Genomic DNA, 16,374 nt, shown 5'->3' with positions numbered 1-16,374 from the left:
TGTTGTAACCCATTACTGAAGTCAAGCCCTCGTCAAGACTGGAAACACCATGGCCCTGTTCTCTGGTTCCACCAGTCTTGTGACACCCTTACCCTTAAGAAAACCCACTTTCCGCTCCCTGGGCCTTCCCAGCCAGGCCGCCGAGGGCAGATGGAGCCAGTCTTCCTACAGGGCAGACTGATCGCACCACCATCCACTCTCGGCGTCAGCCCACGCAGACTCTCAGCATTGACCAGCCTCCATGCCTGCAGTGTTTCTCTGACCAAATGCAGTCTTTTCACTCTTTGCAAAGACTGTTTCAACTTCTTTGCTCTCAAACCTCCAACTGCCTCACCTTTCCCCTCACTGCCCTAGTGACCATGTCTGTGATGTCTCAGGAAGCATCTCTGTCAGTTTTCCACCAGCGAACCTATACACTTCTGTATTCACAGCCAATCCTCCTGTTCCAGTGAAAATTACAGAGCCTGAAGCAGACAGAAACTGGAGAGGAATCCATCTCTGAAAGCAGGAACTATACCCTTTGAGAGTTGCCAATTTGGGGCTTTTGCTTGAGGGTAGTCTAACACGCAAGTAGCTTGGGGCAGCAGAAAGCCTCAGTCCTACTAGCTTGAGGTGTCAGAGAAGTGAATTGGAGCTGGAAGAGCACTCAGAAAGCGAAGGGGAAAGTTCTGGAAGGGAAGGAGAGGCAGAGAGGATGAACATCCAAGTTTGTGTGTAAAACCTGCCCAAATAACTGGCTGACGATTCAACTATACATACCCAAGGGTCTGATAAAAAAAACAAAACAAAACAAAACTGTAGCTGGACAATGGAAGAACCCAGCAGAGATTTCCACTGCTGCCCATCAGTAGGGACAGAGTTTGGAATTTCAGTCCAGCCTACTTGGACTCCAAAATCACTGTGGATGGTGACTGCAGCCATTAAATTAAAAGAGGCTTGCTCCTTGGAAGAAAAGTTATGACAAACCTAGACATCACATTAAAAAGCAGAGACATCACTTTGCCAACAAAGGTCTGTATAGTCAAAGTGATGGTTTTTCTAGTAGTCATGTATGGATGTGAGAGTTGGACCATAAAGAAGGCTGAGCACCAAAGAATTAATGCTTTTGAATTGTGGTGCTGGAAAAGACTCTTGAGAGTCCCTTGGACTGCAAGGAGATCCAACCAGTCAATCCTAACAGAAATCAACCCTGAATATTCATTGGAAGGACTGATGCTGAAGCTAAAGCTCCAATACTTTGGCTACTTGATGTGAAGAGTGGACTCATTGGGAAAGACCCTGCTGCTGGGAAAGACTGAGGGCAGGAAGAGAAGAGGGCAACAGAGGATGAGATGGTTGGATGGCTTCACCCGAATCAACAGACATGAATTTGAGCAAACTCCAGGAGCTAGTAAAGGACAGGAAAGCCTGGCGTGCTGCAGTTCCTGGGGTCACAAAGAGTTGGACACGACTCAGCAACTGAACAACAACAACAAAAATTAAATTACCCTTCTGAGAAACAAAACAATCCAGAGTTCACAGAATTCAGGGTACAGTGAGGTCTATTATAATAGCCTGCTTACTTTATCTATGTTAGACACCATCCATAATAAAAAATTTAAACAAAATAGAACAAGAAAAACACCACTGAACTCCAAACAATTCTTGACTTCCACGTTTCTTGCCAAGACTGATTCTTCCTTCTCCTCCCTCCCATAGCTACTCTTCTTGGAAGAGCTGTCTACACTAGCTGCCTCCATTTTCTCATCTTTCACCGAAATGTGTCTTTACTTAATAATGTGCTGCCAACACCGCTCTTGCCAAGGCCACGGATGACGTCCACTCCAGAAACACAAGCAGCTTTCTAGTTTTCGTCTCCTTAGTCTTCTCAGCAGCATCTGACACTTTAAGTCTCTGGCTCCTGTGACCCCACTTTTGCTTTTTTCCTTCTGCCTCTCAGGCTGCTCCTTCTTAGTACATTCCTGCTGGATCATCCCGCCAGCAGGTGTTAGAGTTCCTCCCAAATTCGCACTGCCCCACTCTCCTTCTCACTCTTCCTCTTTCCCTATATGGTCTCATCAGTGCCCAAGGCGTTTGGCCAGTGACTCGCAAAGATCTGCAGCCCAGAGATTTCCATCTTTGGTACTACCAACACTTTGGGTGGGCTAATCTTTTGCTGGGAAGGGTGGGGACGTCACGCGCACTGCAGAATGCTGGGCAGTGTCCCCGTCTCTACCCACTGGATGCCGGCAGCCCCCCACACACTGCTCTGAGAGCCAAAAACCTCTCCAGACGTCGGTAAACGTTCCCCGGGGAGAAAATGTGCCGCTGATTTTAGAGCCGTTGTTCTAGACATTTACATTTAACTGCCTGCCTGACATCTCCCTTCGTATGTCTCAAAGGCACATTAAACTTCACCTGTCCAAAACCAAATTATGATCTAAACTTGCATCGCTATGATCCAAAGACAAGACAAAACAAAAACCCAAGACAAACCTGATTCTCCTCCCTTGCTCCCTTTCTCAGTAACTATTTCCCTCAGGCATGTAGTTTAACAATCCCAGACCCCTGGAAGCATCTTTGACGCTGTCCTTTTTCCCTTTTATATAACCCCTGCCAAGTCCTTCACTTCTGCTCTGGAATTAGCTCCTGGTTCATACAATTCTTTCACCCATGACACCACCGACCTGGTCCAGACTCCCAATATAGCTGCTCCCTAAAGCACCACAATAAATTTGTGACATCCTCTCTTGTTGCTACCTAATCTAGTATGTATACAAAAGAAAGAGCGATGCTCTTGAAATCAAAACTTTACTGTGTTTTTGGCTATGCCTCTTAATTTGCAGGCTCTTAGTTCCCTGACTAGGGATTGAAGCTGGGCCATGGCAGTGAAATCACCAAATCCTAACCACTGGACCACAGAAAACTCCAAAACCTTACTTTGTTATCCCCTGTGATAAATATCCTTCATGTCTTTCCATGGTTCTTGGGACAAAGACTCAAGTCCTTAGCCTGGTCCACCTAAGAGGCCCTGTGCGGTCTGGCCCTTGACAACTTCTTCACTTTATCCTTATTTCTTTCTCCAGTCATTGACCACACTGGCCTTCTTTCCATTCCTCCATGTGTCATGATTTTCTTAGTCTATGGCCAGTTCATACACTGTTCCCTTTGCCTGGCACCCCTTGCTTCTCTGCATTCTATCAATATGCTTAGTTAATTCCTACTTATTTTCCAGATGACTTCCGAGTCAAATTTGGGGCTCCTTGTTATAATTCTCAAGTATCCCATCCTTACACACACAAACCTATTACAGTTATTTGTGTGGTTATTTAGTTAATATGCTACTCCCATTAGACTGTAAGCTTCATTGGGGCAAGGTAAGCATTTATTCTGTTGTTGTTGACCACTGTATACCCAGATCTAGTCCATAATAGATACTCATACATAATTTTTGAAGAAGTGAGTAAGTGAACTACAAAGATGGTTGAAGGCTGAGTGGTGAAGCTGAAAGGTGTAGAGTTGGGTATAAGTTGGGTGTAAGTTGGGGTGAAAGAAACTTTCATGTGGGCTAAGTTGCATCATGCTCATGGGATCAGTGTGCTGGGCTGGGCAGCATTGGGCTGTGCTTGTGGCTCAGAGTGGGGAAATGCAGCTATGAAGGCAGCAGACAGGCCAGTGGGGAGGAAAATTCCAGAGCCTAAGACTTGGGAGTTGCCAGGCTCTTTCCATGTTGACTGGGGACGATGTGGGTCTTCGAATTAACTTACTCATTAGGTTTGAGAGCAAGTTCCAGGCATTTTCTGGGCTACTCTAAAATGACCAGGGGGCACTTAGTTGTATCCATCAAGACAAAAAAAAGAATCAGATTGGTTTCTTGGAACTTGTTGCTAAAGATCATCTCTATGCAGTTTGAGTTTGGAAAATGATCATAGTGTGTTGATAATAATGAACTTGAAAGACTGCCCTGGATGAGAGAAACAGTCACACGTGGTGGGCATCCTGAAGTTTAAATACTGGTACCTGCCTTGGGGGCTTCCCCGGTGGCTCAGTGGTAAAGAATCTGCCTGCAATGCAGAAGACGTGGGTTCGATCCCTGGGTTGGGAAGATCCCCAGGAGGAGGGCATGGCAACCCACTCCAGTATTCTTGCCTGGATAAGACCGTAGACAGAGGAGCCTGGTGGGCTACAGTCCATGCGCTCGCAAGAGTAGGGCATGACCGAAGTGACTTAGCACACACGCACGCATCTGCCTTGGTGTCAGCGGCAGGGTAAGCGGGCCAAGTTGAGCCTGTATGCCTGGGAACTTTCAAAGAACCACCCTCTCTCTACTTCCAAACCAGCTGCTGCTCTGAGGTTTGGCCCGAGGAGGCCTTGTTAGGTACTGTGAACTTCCTTAGCTTCTATTTTTCCACAGCTGCAGCTCTGATATTCATAAGCAATTTCTGCACCCCTCCCCCGCCAGGTCGTCTGGAGCTAGTCACGTGGAACAACAATGCTAACAAAAGGGCCCATTCTTTCCGGCTGGAAAAACCAGGTCTCAGCCCAAGGCTCACTGATGACTCATCGAGTGACCTTGGGGAAGTCATTTACTCACTTTAATTAATCCCTATGACGCATGCCTGGCCTCTAGAAGTTCTTAACCCTGACCTGTTTTGGAAATGTCCCTTAGAGCCAAACAACTCCTCTTCTCAACATTACTTTTTACCAGATAGAGGCTTAGTAATGATATTTAGCAAAAAGCTCACATGTTAAAGGATAAGATTCAGGCACCATTTTAGACCTTAGCTCTCATATGATTAATTCTAAACACAGGAAAAGTATGATTATGGAAATAATCGGCTACATTAAAATAGGCTCTCTTTGTGGCAGATAAGAACAGGATGGAGGGACATTTCAAATGAATGCTTTTAAACTGAGGTTTGAGCTACAAAAATTTCAAAACATGACTTTTTCTTTTTCGCAGATATAATTTTATGCTCTGCAGAGATCACAGTGCAAAAATAAAACTGAAATCTATTAACAGCTTTTAATGACTTCTCAAAGTGCATTTCCACTTATTACATAACTCACAGCCACCAGTCTTCCCCAAAGAATTGCTCTGGAAGAGAATTTTGAGATATCCAGTCCAAAGACCTCACTATATAAATAAGGACATGGAAGTTCAGAGTGGTGAAGTGATTTGCCTGAGGTCACACAGCTCACAAGCAGCGGAACCTGCTTGAACCAAGGTGCTGAGTCCAGTGTTCTTTCTGTTGCCCTAGACTGCCTGTTCTTTCCAGAGACCTAGTTCCCAATGAAGAGGTAGGGACATGGACCAAAATGGGAGCATCATAGATGCTCACTGGGACCACTGGTGAAAGATTTCTCTTGATGCATGTTGGTGAGGAAGTAAAATGTGCAGAGTGAGGGATTATGAGGTTAAATAAATGGACTGTGGGTTCCGGCGGGATCCTAGGGAGAAATCCCTTGCCCATCCCTCCACTTCCTACCCAAATTGCATCTAGACCAGCTCAAAAAGCAGGTATTTCCAGCGAAGAAGACCTCTTAGATGCCCTCAGCAACCTATTTCCAGGTTTAACTACTTCCACTCAAAGGAGGGGCAGGGGGCGGCATTAGTTTTTCCAGCAATACATGGTGATGGGGCTGGTTCTCATCTCTGCTGTCATGATGTTCTGACCAAGTGAGAAATGCAGAGGCTCACTTCTCTGCCTTCCTTCTTAGTGGCTTCAGGAAGAATACTTCAGTGCCTGGAAGGAGCACTGGCCCACACCTGCTCAGTCTCACCAGAGATCTCCAGTCCATACAGTACTGGGCACTGGCATGGGGATTTTCAGGGATCACTTCCAATAAAACCGATCACTAAGAGTGATGAGGGTGCAAACGACTCCAGAGAAGTTCAGAGAAATGGCAGGGGGAGGTAGCAAGCAGGAGGGGTTAAATGTATGTGCTCTGCGGCCACAGCATCGGGGTTCAGAGCCTGCCTGCCTTCGCTCCTCACTGGCCGAGAGACTGTGGACAGGTTACCCCCCCCAAGCTGCAGTTTCTTATCTGTAAAATGGAGAACGTGACAGCAGCTGCTTCATGCCTGTTATAAGGATCAACTACGACAACGCATATTTAAAGAGTTTACTAAGGCGCCCGCTGGCGTGTAGTAAGTGCCTAACAAATGGCAGCTCTAAGAGTTCCTGGGTTGGTGTAGTTAGTGGTTAGGAGTGCAGGCTGGGGAGTCAGCATCCAGATGCTGGCAAAATGCCTAGCAAGGAACTGCTCATTGTAAGTGCTCAGTAAACACTCAGAGCTAATTATTAATTCATATTTTAGTGAGACTGATACCAAGTCAATGTGCATGCTTGTCAGGAACTAGGGTTGACAGTGAAGTGTGCCTTTGGTGAAACAGGAAGGCAATCAAAGTTTGGTAGAAAATCTTGCATTATGAGGGTCACCGAATGAGGGCAAAATGGAGTTCTTTGGTGATGCACTGTTGGGACTAAAAGTTTCCATGTTCCCTGCAAGTACTAGTGTTTAATAAGGATGAGATCAAGGGCAGCTGGGAAGGGAATACACATCACGGAAGAGAAATATTTATCCACTCTGTCATTCAACCATCCATTCATCCACTGAACAGGCTCTTTGATATCTCTGGAACCCTGTTTAGCCCTTTATGTACATCGTCTTATTTCTCACGCAACACTCTCAGACGGGCTTCCTCCCCATTCTGTAGATGAGATTCAGATGGAAGCGATGTGAAGGCAGAGATGAGGTTTAAACACAGGACTCCTGGGAGTTCGGAAACGTGGCTCCTTCATGTGTGTGATTTGGGACCAGTCACTTCAACTTCATGGCAAATAGATGGGGAAACAGTGGAAACGGTGGCTGACTTTATTTTTCTGGGCTCCAAAATCATTGCAGATGGTGATTGCAGCCATGAAATTAAAAGACACTTACTCCTTGGAAGGAAAGTTATGACCAACCTAGACAGCATATTAAAAAGCAGAGACATTATTTTGTCCACAAAGGTCTGTCTAGTCAAGGCTATGGTTTTTCCAGTGGTCACGTATGGATGTGAGATGGACTGTGAAGAAAGCTGAGCACGAAAAATTGATGCCTTTGAACTGTGGTGTTGGAGAAGACTCTTGAGAGTCCCTTGGACTGCAAGGAGATCCAACCAGTCCATCCTAAAGGAGATCAGTGCTGGGTGTTCATTGGAGGGACTGATGTTGAAGCTGAAACTCCAATACTTTGGCCACCTGATGCAAAGAGCTGACTCATTTGAAAAGACCCTGATGCTGGGAAAGATTGAGGGCAGGAGGAGAAGGGGACGACAGAAGATGAGATAGTTGGATGGCATCACCGACTCAATGGGCATGGGTTTGGGTGGACTCGGGGAGTTGGTAATGGACAGGAAGGCCTGGCGTGCTGTGGTTCATGGGGTCGCAAGGAGTCGGACACAACTGAGTGACTGAACTGAACTGACTTCAACTCTTCATGTCTCAGTTTTCCCTTCAGTAAAATGGGGATGGTGGCTTCTCCATTACAGAGTGACCGCGAGGACCAAGCAAGATGAGTTGACACACGCCTTGCACACTGTAAAGGCCTGCAGACACGGGATTCCTCATAGCTGTCCGACCTTGGGACAGGTCAGACAGCTGTGAGAATCCCAGGAGTTCTATGGGGATTCTGAGCGGGGGCGGGGGGTGGTTTAAGCGTGCTGGCCTCTCTGGTTTCCTGGTGACCTTTTCCGGCTGAATGGGGTAGTGTTTTGGGTGACAATTTGCTCTCGGCCTGTTTCAATCTTCTCTCGGTGAAAATAAGCCACCCTCCCCCACAACCCCGCCCCCTTCCCTGAATGCAGCCGTGTGAGACGCTGCCCTGACTGGTGTGATGCTCTTGGTCTATTCTGGGGCACAAAAGGAGGCAGGAAGGCGGGGAGCTCCAGGGAGCACTGGGCCTGGCTCCGCTGAGGCGCACAGGCACTCCCAGCTTTTGAGTGAATTGCCGGCTGCCCCGGGGAACACCTAGGTGCTGAGCGCCCTGCAGTGAGCTACGGTAACCTGAGTACCCGTCAAGGCTAAGGACTCCTCTGAGCAATCAGAACAGACGCCCTTGGCTGTTCCTGGTGCTGTGATGACGGACCTCCATCTGAGAGGCACTCATGGGACTCTCTCCTGTTAACAGCCCTCAACTGGAACAAGAGGAAAAAAAACAAAAATAACTTTGGCTACTGACTACTTTCCCCAAGTTTTTCCTATTTACTTCAGGGAAACAATTTTGAAATTTCAGGGAAGAAAAAATAAATATATATATAAAGAATCCTGCAAGCTGCCAACCTATGCTTAAATGAATATATGCCCTACTTTACAGAACATTCCTGAAAAGTTGTGAGTTGTGTCCACCTCTTTGAGGCCCTATGGACTATAGCATGCCAGGCTGCTCTGTCCACGGGATTCTCCAGGCAAGAATACTGGAGTGGATTGCCATGCTCTTCTCTAGGGGATCTTCCCCACCCAGGGATCGAACCTGGGTCTCCTGCATTGAAGGTCGATTTTTTACTGCTGAGCCACCAGGGAAACAAAATACACCTGAAACAATACCGTATGTGTACTTGGGAGGTTACTGTTTAAAGGGAGACTGCAGAGAATTGTCCAGGAACATAAATCACTGTCCCCTGATTTACAGCTTTCACAAATTTGGACCTTCCTACTTTGGTTTCTAGAACCAGAACCCAGGTTCCTTCTCAGCCAATGCTTGGACATCAGGGCCTGAGAAGGAGTGGTCGGAGATGGGAAGGCAGCCCTCTCTCGCTCGGAGCTCTGGGCTAAATGTGTGGCCAGGGAAGGGAAAGGATTCATGCCTAACAAAAACGAAATACGTCCTTTATTCTCTCACATGCTTAACTCATTTGGCCTGAAAGACATGTTTGCTCCAGGTCTGACCTGACACTGAGGGGTGCGTGTTGAAAGCTAGTGTGTGATTCACCGTCTGCTCCTTCGCCGGGGCCGCCAGTACCGTTCCAAGGAGGCCCCCTCAGGACCCGGGCCTGGAGTGGGGACGATGCTGAGCACAGGCCCCAGGTGACGCACGGGTCATGATGCAGAAGCACAAATAAGCTTTCGGGGCTGTGTGTTCCACAGCATCATCTAGCCACAACATCTTTCAGAGATGCCCGTTACGTAAACTGAGATACTGGCGGTCTGGGTAAGGCAGGGGCGAGAGCCTTCCTTCTTGGAGGATCTTCTCGTTACTCTTCATCTCGGCAATCACTGTTCCCACAACAGAGCTCAGGCGATGACAGCTGAGGAGGAGAATTCCTGTTTGGAGCCGGCGCTATAGCCTTGCAGGTTAGCGGCTATTATTTACAAAGGTATGTCTTCAGTGCACAGCTCCTCCCTCGAGACGGTATGTTCTCCGAGGGCAGGACGGCATCGGTCTTGTTCACTGCGGTAACCTTGGGGCTCAGCATAGCACCGAGCCACAATGGCTGTTCCAGAAGACAAACACGTGTTGGGTGTGCTGAGTGGTCCAGAATGTGGGTGCTGAAATGAGACAGAGCTGAGCTTTTATGTTTTCAGTTAGAAATTGGGCTTACAATAACACCTATCTCAATGCGCTTCTGTGAGGATTCAGTGAAATAACAGATCAGGCACAGGGTTTGTGCTTGGCCCCTGGTACCTTCTGTGGAAACAGGGTCTTTGCAAACATCATTAAGATGGGGTCCTCAGGTTGTTTCCTTGTCGGAGCTATTGTAAATAGTGCTGCAATGAACACTGGGGTGCATGTATCTTTCAGAATTATGGTTTTCTCCAGGTTAAAAAAAAAAAAAAAGATGAGGTCGTTAGGGAGGGTTTTCATTCAAAATGGGGTTTCCCAGGTGGCTCAGCGGCAAAGAATCCGCCTGCCAATGCAGGAGACACAGGAGTCAGGAGCTCATTCCCTAGGTAGGGAAGATCCTCTGGAGTAGGAAATGGCAAGCCACTCCAATATTCTTGCCTAGAAAATTCCATGGGTAGAGGCGCCTGATGGGCTACAGTCCCTGGGGTCACAACGAGTTGGACACGACTGAGCATGCACACATTTCATCCAAAACGACCAGTGTCTTTATGAAAAGAGGCGAAGACAGAGACATACAGGGAGAAGATGGCCATGCAGTGATGGAGGCAGAGATTGGAGTGGGGTGTCTACAAGCCAAGGGATGTCAAGGACTGCTGGCAAACTACATGAGCTAGTAGGAAGGACTCTCCTCTACAGATCTGAGAGAGGCTTCAGCTCTGTTGACACCTTGATTTCAGGCTTGCAGCCTCCAGAACTGTGGGACGATGAATTTCTGCTGTTTTCAGCCACTCTGTTTGTGGTACTTTGTTACAGGGAAGCTAGTACACCAGTATCCAATTTTTGTGCAGTGCCCACAAGCAGGGGAGATTCTGATTTCTTTTCTGAACCTGTCTTAAAACTCAGTCTGCTGGAATTTTGTCAGGGCAAGTGCAGGAGAGGTTTCCTCCCACTGAGAAAGGCCTGTAAATGACAACACTATCTCCACTTTTCATCAGGAGCCAGAAAATTCTCTTGAATTTTAGAATTCAGTTACACTTAGAAAGAAAAACAAAGATAACGCTCACTTAGGAGAATGCTCTCTCTTGAGAAAAAGACTCTTAGCCCTTATCTCCGCCTGCAGAGGAGGGGCCCTTAGAAGTTTCCTAAAATAGAAGTGAGAGAAAAAAAAACACAAAACCCACTCAAAGAGACAACATTCATTTAGGCTTCCTGGCACCAAGTCTAACAAAAAAAGGACTTAATTAAAGCAGGGTCAGTGACATCAGGCAAACCACCGAGGCAGGGCTCAGGAGGAGGGACGTGAACTTTCAACTTGGGAACAAAGGCTCGCTGTTGCCACGGAACACCATTCCGCACATTTTTGGCAGAAAGGAAACCTGGCCTCCAAAAGCACGCAAGAGGCTATTTTTAAAGCCTAGCGGTAGCCTCCTGGTCTCAACAGCGCAGCTGGAGAAAGTAGGTCGGAGAAGTCCCAGGGCCTGGCGGCCTAGCGCCTGGCGAGGCAGAGGCTGAGGATGCGGCGAGGTAGCCGCCCTGCCGGGGAGGAGTGTAAGCATCACGTTCTCCCCTGGTTCTGCAAAACGTCCGTGGGGGAGTGTGAATAAAGGGGCGGGGGGACACCTATCCGGGGCGGGGGAACACCTATCCGCGGCAGGTCACTCACAAGCCTGCCTTGGTTTTAGTTTCCATCTAGAGGGACATTTTGACTCTTTTAACCCACTGAACCATCGCTCACCTGCCGGCCCTCCTATCGCCCCTGCTGTTTCCCCCTGTCTCCCTCGGAGGCGGGCAGCTGTCCCCCCACCCCCACCCCCACCCCGAGATGGCCCGCGTTCCTCCTGGCCCTCCAAGATGACAGTAAGGGAGAGTGCCTGTCCTCGCAGTGAGGCGTAAAGGTGGGAACTGGAGTTCCGACCACTCCACTAGACTCCCGCAGCGGGGCTGGGGTGGGCGGGGCTTCCTTGAGGGTACCGCCTGCCTTGCCCCCGGGGCTGGCTTCATGCATGCAGCTTTTGGCCGCCAGCACGGTGCTGGGATCCTGGGAAATAAGGAAGAATGGGGCTTTACCTCTGATCCAGTGGAGTTTTTTTGTTCTAGGCAGAGTAGGAAAAAAAAAGAAAAGAAAATAGAGTATAACGGGGAACAATGGAGATGCGCTTGGAGGATAGGGAGATGATGGGACAGGCAACCTCTGGATGGCTCAGTCATAGTGACAGAGCAGCAGAGCTGGGCGGGGAGCCCCCACTTTGGGGCACTTGGGCCCTTCCCTCTCACCCTCTCTTGCTGCTGTTTCCTTCAAGTAGACCTGAAGCATCTTGAGAGAAGGGACCACGTCTTCCACCTTCACTAATGTCCATGGGTCCCCCCCCTCCATTACAGCCCTGTAAACATCGTGTCCACTTCAGAAGGGAATCTCTGAACAGACTCCTTCTCTCCTTCTCTGTGCGGGAATGGAGTGACTGGGAAAAGGGCACTAGAAAATTTCCACTAGTACATCCAGCTCTGTGAGTGTTAAAAAGTTAAAAGATGTCTCTGAGCTTGTTTCCCCATCTGAAAAATTTATCGATAGAAGGTAGATCACATAACCTCTAAAAATCTATGGTCCTGTGACACAATCTGGGTTTCCCTGATGGCTCAGTGCTAAAGAACCTGTCTGCCAATGCAGGAGACGTAGGTTCGATCCCTGGTCTGGGAAGATCCCTTGGAGAAGGAAATGGCAACCCACTCCAGTATTCTTGCCTGGGAAATCCCATGGACAGAGGAGTCTGGTGGGCTACAGTCCATGGGGTCACAAGAGTTGGACACTTAGGTATTAAACAACAACAACAACAATGACATAATCTAGCAAGCCCTGAATGTTAGACCTAGAACGGTTCCAAGAGCATGTCCAGGTAGACAGACCTGGACTCAAATCCCAGGTCTTACCCTTATTCACCATGCAACCTTAGCAAATTACTAACCTCACTGAGTGTCAGTTACTCATTATTAAAACGGGGCTCTAGTTAATAGTTAAATCCATCTCACTAAGCTGATATAAGCATTAAATAAAATTAGGTCACAAGTAACCTCTTGAAAAATCTTAAACTGGAATGTAAGATGTGTTTCTCAAATGAATGAATATCAGTTTCTCTCCAAGAGACACAGAAATGCATGCTGTGGTTCCTAAGTAGAGTGAGCACATATTCTGGTTTCCTGTGTCTTGACACAATTATTTGTGTTTCCTTTTCACTCTCAAAAAACTTACAGAACTGTATTTCCAGCCTCTTAAATTCAATACTGCAAACATTTATTGGGAACCTAGCAAGGAAAGTCAGGGTCATTTTTCTGGTGGTATAATTTGAACCGTTTCCCAGTGTAGTCTTTAAAGTCATTGATACTAACCCTATTGGCAACAAGCATCTGTGAAGTGTCTAGTAGCACCAACAGTCTTTTGCTCTCTATGACTTTTTGAAACAGTCTACAACATACCCTGTGCCAAACTGCTGAGTGGGTGTTGAATCCAGACAGAGGATGGAGCCTTCAAGGCTCTAAGCCTATAAAACTCAGGCTTGTCTTGGCTCCTTGGGGGCCTGATCTTTGGCCTCAAGTAAGTCATGTCATTTTTACCTCAGTTGTGGTAAGTAAAACGTAGGAAAGAGAGAAAGAGAAGAAACCAGTATTTGTTTCACTCCTGCTATGGTCTCAATGTGTCCCTCCCTATGCTGAAATCCTAATGTCCAATGTGATGGTATTAGGAGGTGGGGCCTTTGGGTGGAGCCCTCCTGAATGAGATTAGTGCCCTTATAAATGAGGCTCTGAAGCGTTCCCTAACCCCTTCTGCCATGTGAGGATAAAAGGACAAGTCTACTACAAAAAGCGAGCTCTCATCCATGCCATTGACCATGCCGGCGCTCTGATCTCAGACTTCCAGCTCCCAGAACTGCAGAAATAAATTTCTGTTGTTTATAAGCCACCCAGTCTGTGTATCTTGCTACAGCAGCCAGAATGGACTAAGACAGCTCCCAGTGGGAGCATTTTACAAATGCTCCACCATTTACTCATCACCATGAGCCCAGGAAGCTGGCATCATATTCATTCACACCTGGGAGTCCTGAGGGTCCTTGAGGCAACATCGCTGAGACAGAAGGTAGCCTAAGTCGTAAGGCAAGCAGGTAAGAAGTCATCACGCTTTCATGTCTTTCTTGCTGAAGCTTCAGAAGATATCTATAAAACACTAAGCCCTCTAATAGACAGGCTCCTATTAACATAGAGAAAAACTGGAATAAGTTACTAAGTGCTTCAACTATTTTTTTTCTTCCTGGAATTTGCAAATATCGTTTGCTTCTCTGATGTCTGAGATGCTTTTTGGCAGGAGAAAATTGTTTGAGTCGAATTCCAAGGGTTGGGGGAATTTCTCCATCTGTTCTCTTTGTACCAGAAGGATCCTGATAAGGTATAGAAGAAGAAACTGAAAGGAAAGTGTGGTTCTCATTTTTAAGAAGCATGGAAAGTTGGTGAAGAGTGTATTTCCATCACATCATTAGCTGAGTGAACAATTTATAATCAGGAGGGAAAAAGGCCCCATAGATGAAAATTTCAGCTGAAACTGACACCCCTGTCCAAATAGCAAATCACTTCAGAATCTGAAAATTCTAATTTTGCGACTCACAGATCCTTCCAATTAGAACAGGGAAGGTTAGCGTGGTTTCAGCTGTTACTTGAAAATATTAAAACATGCCAAGAAAACTCACAGTTGGTACAAAGGAGTTTCTTTTTCTACTGAAATATTTACTCCTCCAAAAATAATAATCACAGAGACGTCAGGCCCCGTTTCCCCCAAGAAGTCGCACTTAACACTCTTCACTTTCTTTTATGGCTGGGAACGTGGCACAGACCCACACATGCCTCCACTTTATAAAACAAACACACACCTTCCTGCCATCTGGAAGGCCTCGAGTTAATCTGGGTCTGTGGGCAATAAGTTTTTGGAACATGGCTCTGTTCTGACACGAACTTCTGATTTATCCAAGCAAATAATCATCAGACCTGAGAGTCTGAAACTGCTGTACCTCTGACTCAGAGGCCCTGCCAATGAGTCGCTTGTTTACAGGTATGTGCAAGATGGAGAGAGAGAAACATCCTGTTTTTCTGAAGCAGGTTGGAGAAGTAGCCCCACATAATTTTTTCCAAGTGAGTCATAAATCTCTGTCGCCTCAGTTTGAGAAACAGACTGGGAGCGCAGAACCCTGTCGAGAAACAATAGGCCTCTAAGCCAAGGGCCAGCCGAAGCTGTGCAAGCTCAGATCCATTTTATGATCGCATGTAGGAGACGACTCTATGGGCAGACATCTGAGCCCTATCTTGAAGCAATTTGTAAGTGGAAGATTCTGCCCACTTTAATTTGTCGTGTAAACAGTTCTGGAGTTATCACTGCATATTAGTCATGAAAGCTGGAATCTGATAAAAGGGAGCAGAATGCAGTTTTCAGAGAGGACAAAAGTTCACTGGGAAAACATATGTGCAAACCTCAGGGACCCTGATCAGTGGAAGCAAATGCAAGAGACAGCTAAGTGCCTGGAACCAAATGAATGAAAGAGCCAGTCATCAGGTGTAATTAAGCAGGGATGGGGGAGGGTGTGTGTGTGGGACATTTGATTTAATTTATCACTTTGACCGAGTTTAGCCTTTAGATCTTGAGAAAACTCAAGATCAGGAATGTTCAAGGCCAAGAAAATATTTGCTCTGAGATGACTGGAAAACAACATATGTTTCTCTGGTCAGGAGTAAGTTCCAACTAGATCCACTCAATTCAAAGCTCCAGAGTTACAGTCAAGCTCAAGAGCAGAAGCTCAGATGGACTTAGGCTCAAATCTTAGGTCTTCTGGTTAGTAGCTCAGTGACCTTGGCAAATGACTACATCTGAGCCTCAGTTTCTTCGTCTGTAAAGTACGGATAATAAAATATTTCTAATCAAGTTGCCTGAGACAATTAAAAGAGATAACATATGGAAAGCAGTTAGTACAATGCCTGGCACATTTAGTAAGTGCTCAACAAATGGAAGCTATTTTTACTATTATTCCATATAAACTATCCTAGAGAATCATTGCTATCCCAGGCTTACCATGAATAGAAAAACGCAATGAGTAAGGGTGAAAGAAGTTAACTTGATCCGATTACATAGGTATGAGCTATACGCTTGCAATATTATTTCTGTTTCTTGATTAGAATACCTTGGGTCTATAGAGCTAAACCTCAAACTATTAGATGACAGAATGTCAAGTGGGGAGCTTAATCATGACCTATTCAGAAGACTGTGCTTATACTGGTGCCATGATGAAAAATCTGTACTGGTACACTGAGAATCATAGCAGGTCCAGCCTTTTCAACTGGTTGTATAAGCTAAAGCACTCATTCATGAGTTAATTCAACAATTACTTTTTGTGACAAGACCTGTTCTGGGCACTTGGTATGTTCATTTCAGTTAACAAAACAGACAAAAACCTCTGCACTTACGGAACATATATTCATCCATTCACTCAAGCATTCATTCTAGCAGATGGGAACTGCCATACTAGGAGTTAAAGACAGGGAAAAGGCAAAGTTACAAAGGTGCATGAGACACGCTGTCTGATAAGCTCCGTCAGAGCAGAGATTGATGGGCACATCTGTAAATAGCTACCGGCTAGCAGTGTAGTAAGTTCATCAGTAGGGCAGTTATGGAGGCCTCTGTGGACAGACTTAGAAGAAGGAGCAAAATATTCTGAAAGCAAGAGTGTGGGGACAGAGGGACCTCCCTGGTGGTCTGGGGCTAAGACCCCGCACTCCCAATGCTGGGGGCCCAGGCTTGATCCCTGGTTGGGGAATAGT

At 46.6% G+C, this 16,374-nt stretch overlaps 1 protein-coding gene across 4 annotated transcripts in view; it reads right to left on the bottom strand.

Moving 5' to 3' along the window:
* Nucleotides 1-16,374, bottom strand: part of ME3 (malic enzyme 3) — a 219,841-nt gene that overhangs the window by 80,264 nt on the left and 123,203 nt on the right. The window lies entirely within an intron of this gene.

Source organism: Cervus canadensis, chromosome 29 (genome assembly GCF_019320065.1).
Source record: "Cervus canadensis isolate Bull #8, Minnesota chromosome 29, ASM1932006v1, whole genome shotgun sequence".
Lineage (NCBI taxonomy): Eukaryota > Metazoa > Chordata > Mammalia > Artiodactyla > Cervidae > Cervus > Cervus canadensis.
This window is presented reverse-complemented; position numbering and strand designations above follow the sequence as displayed.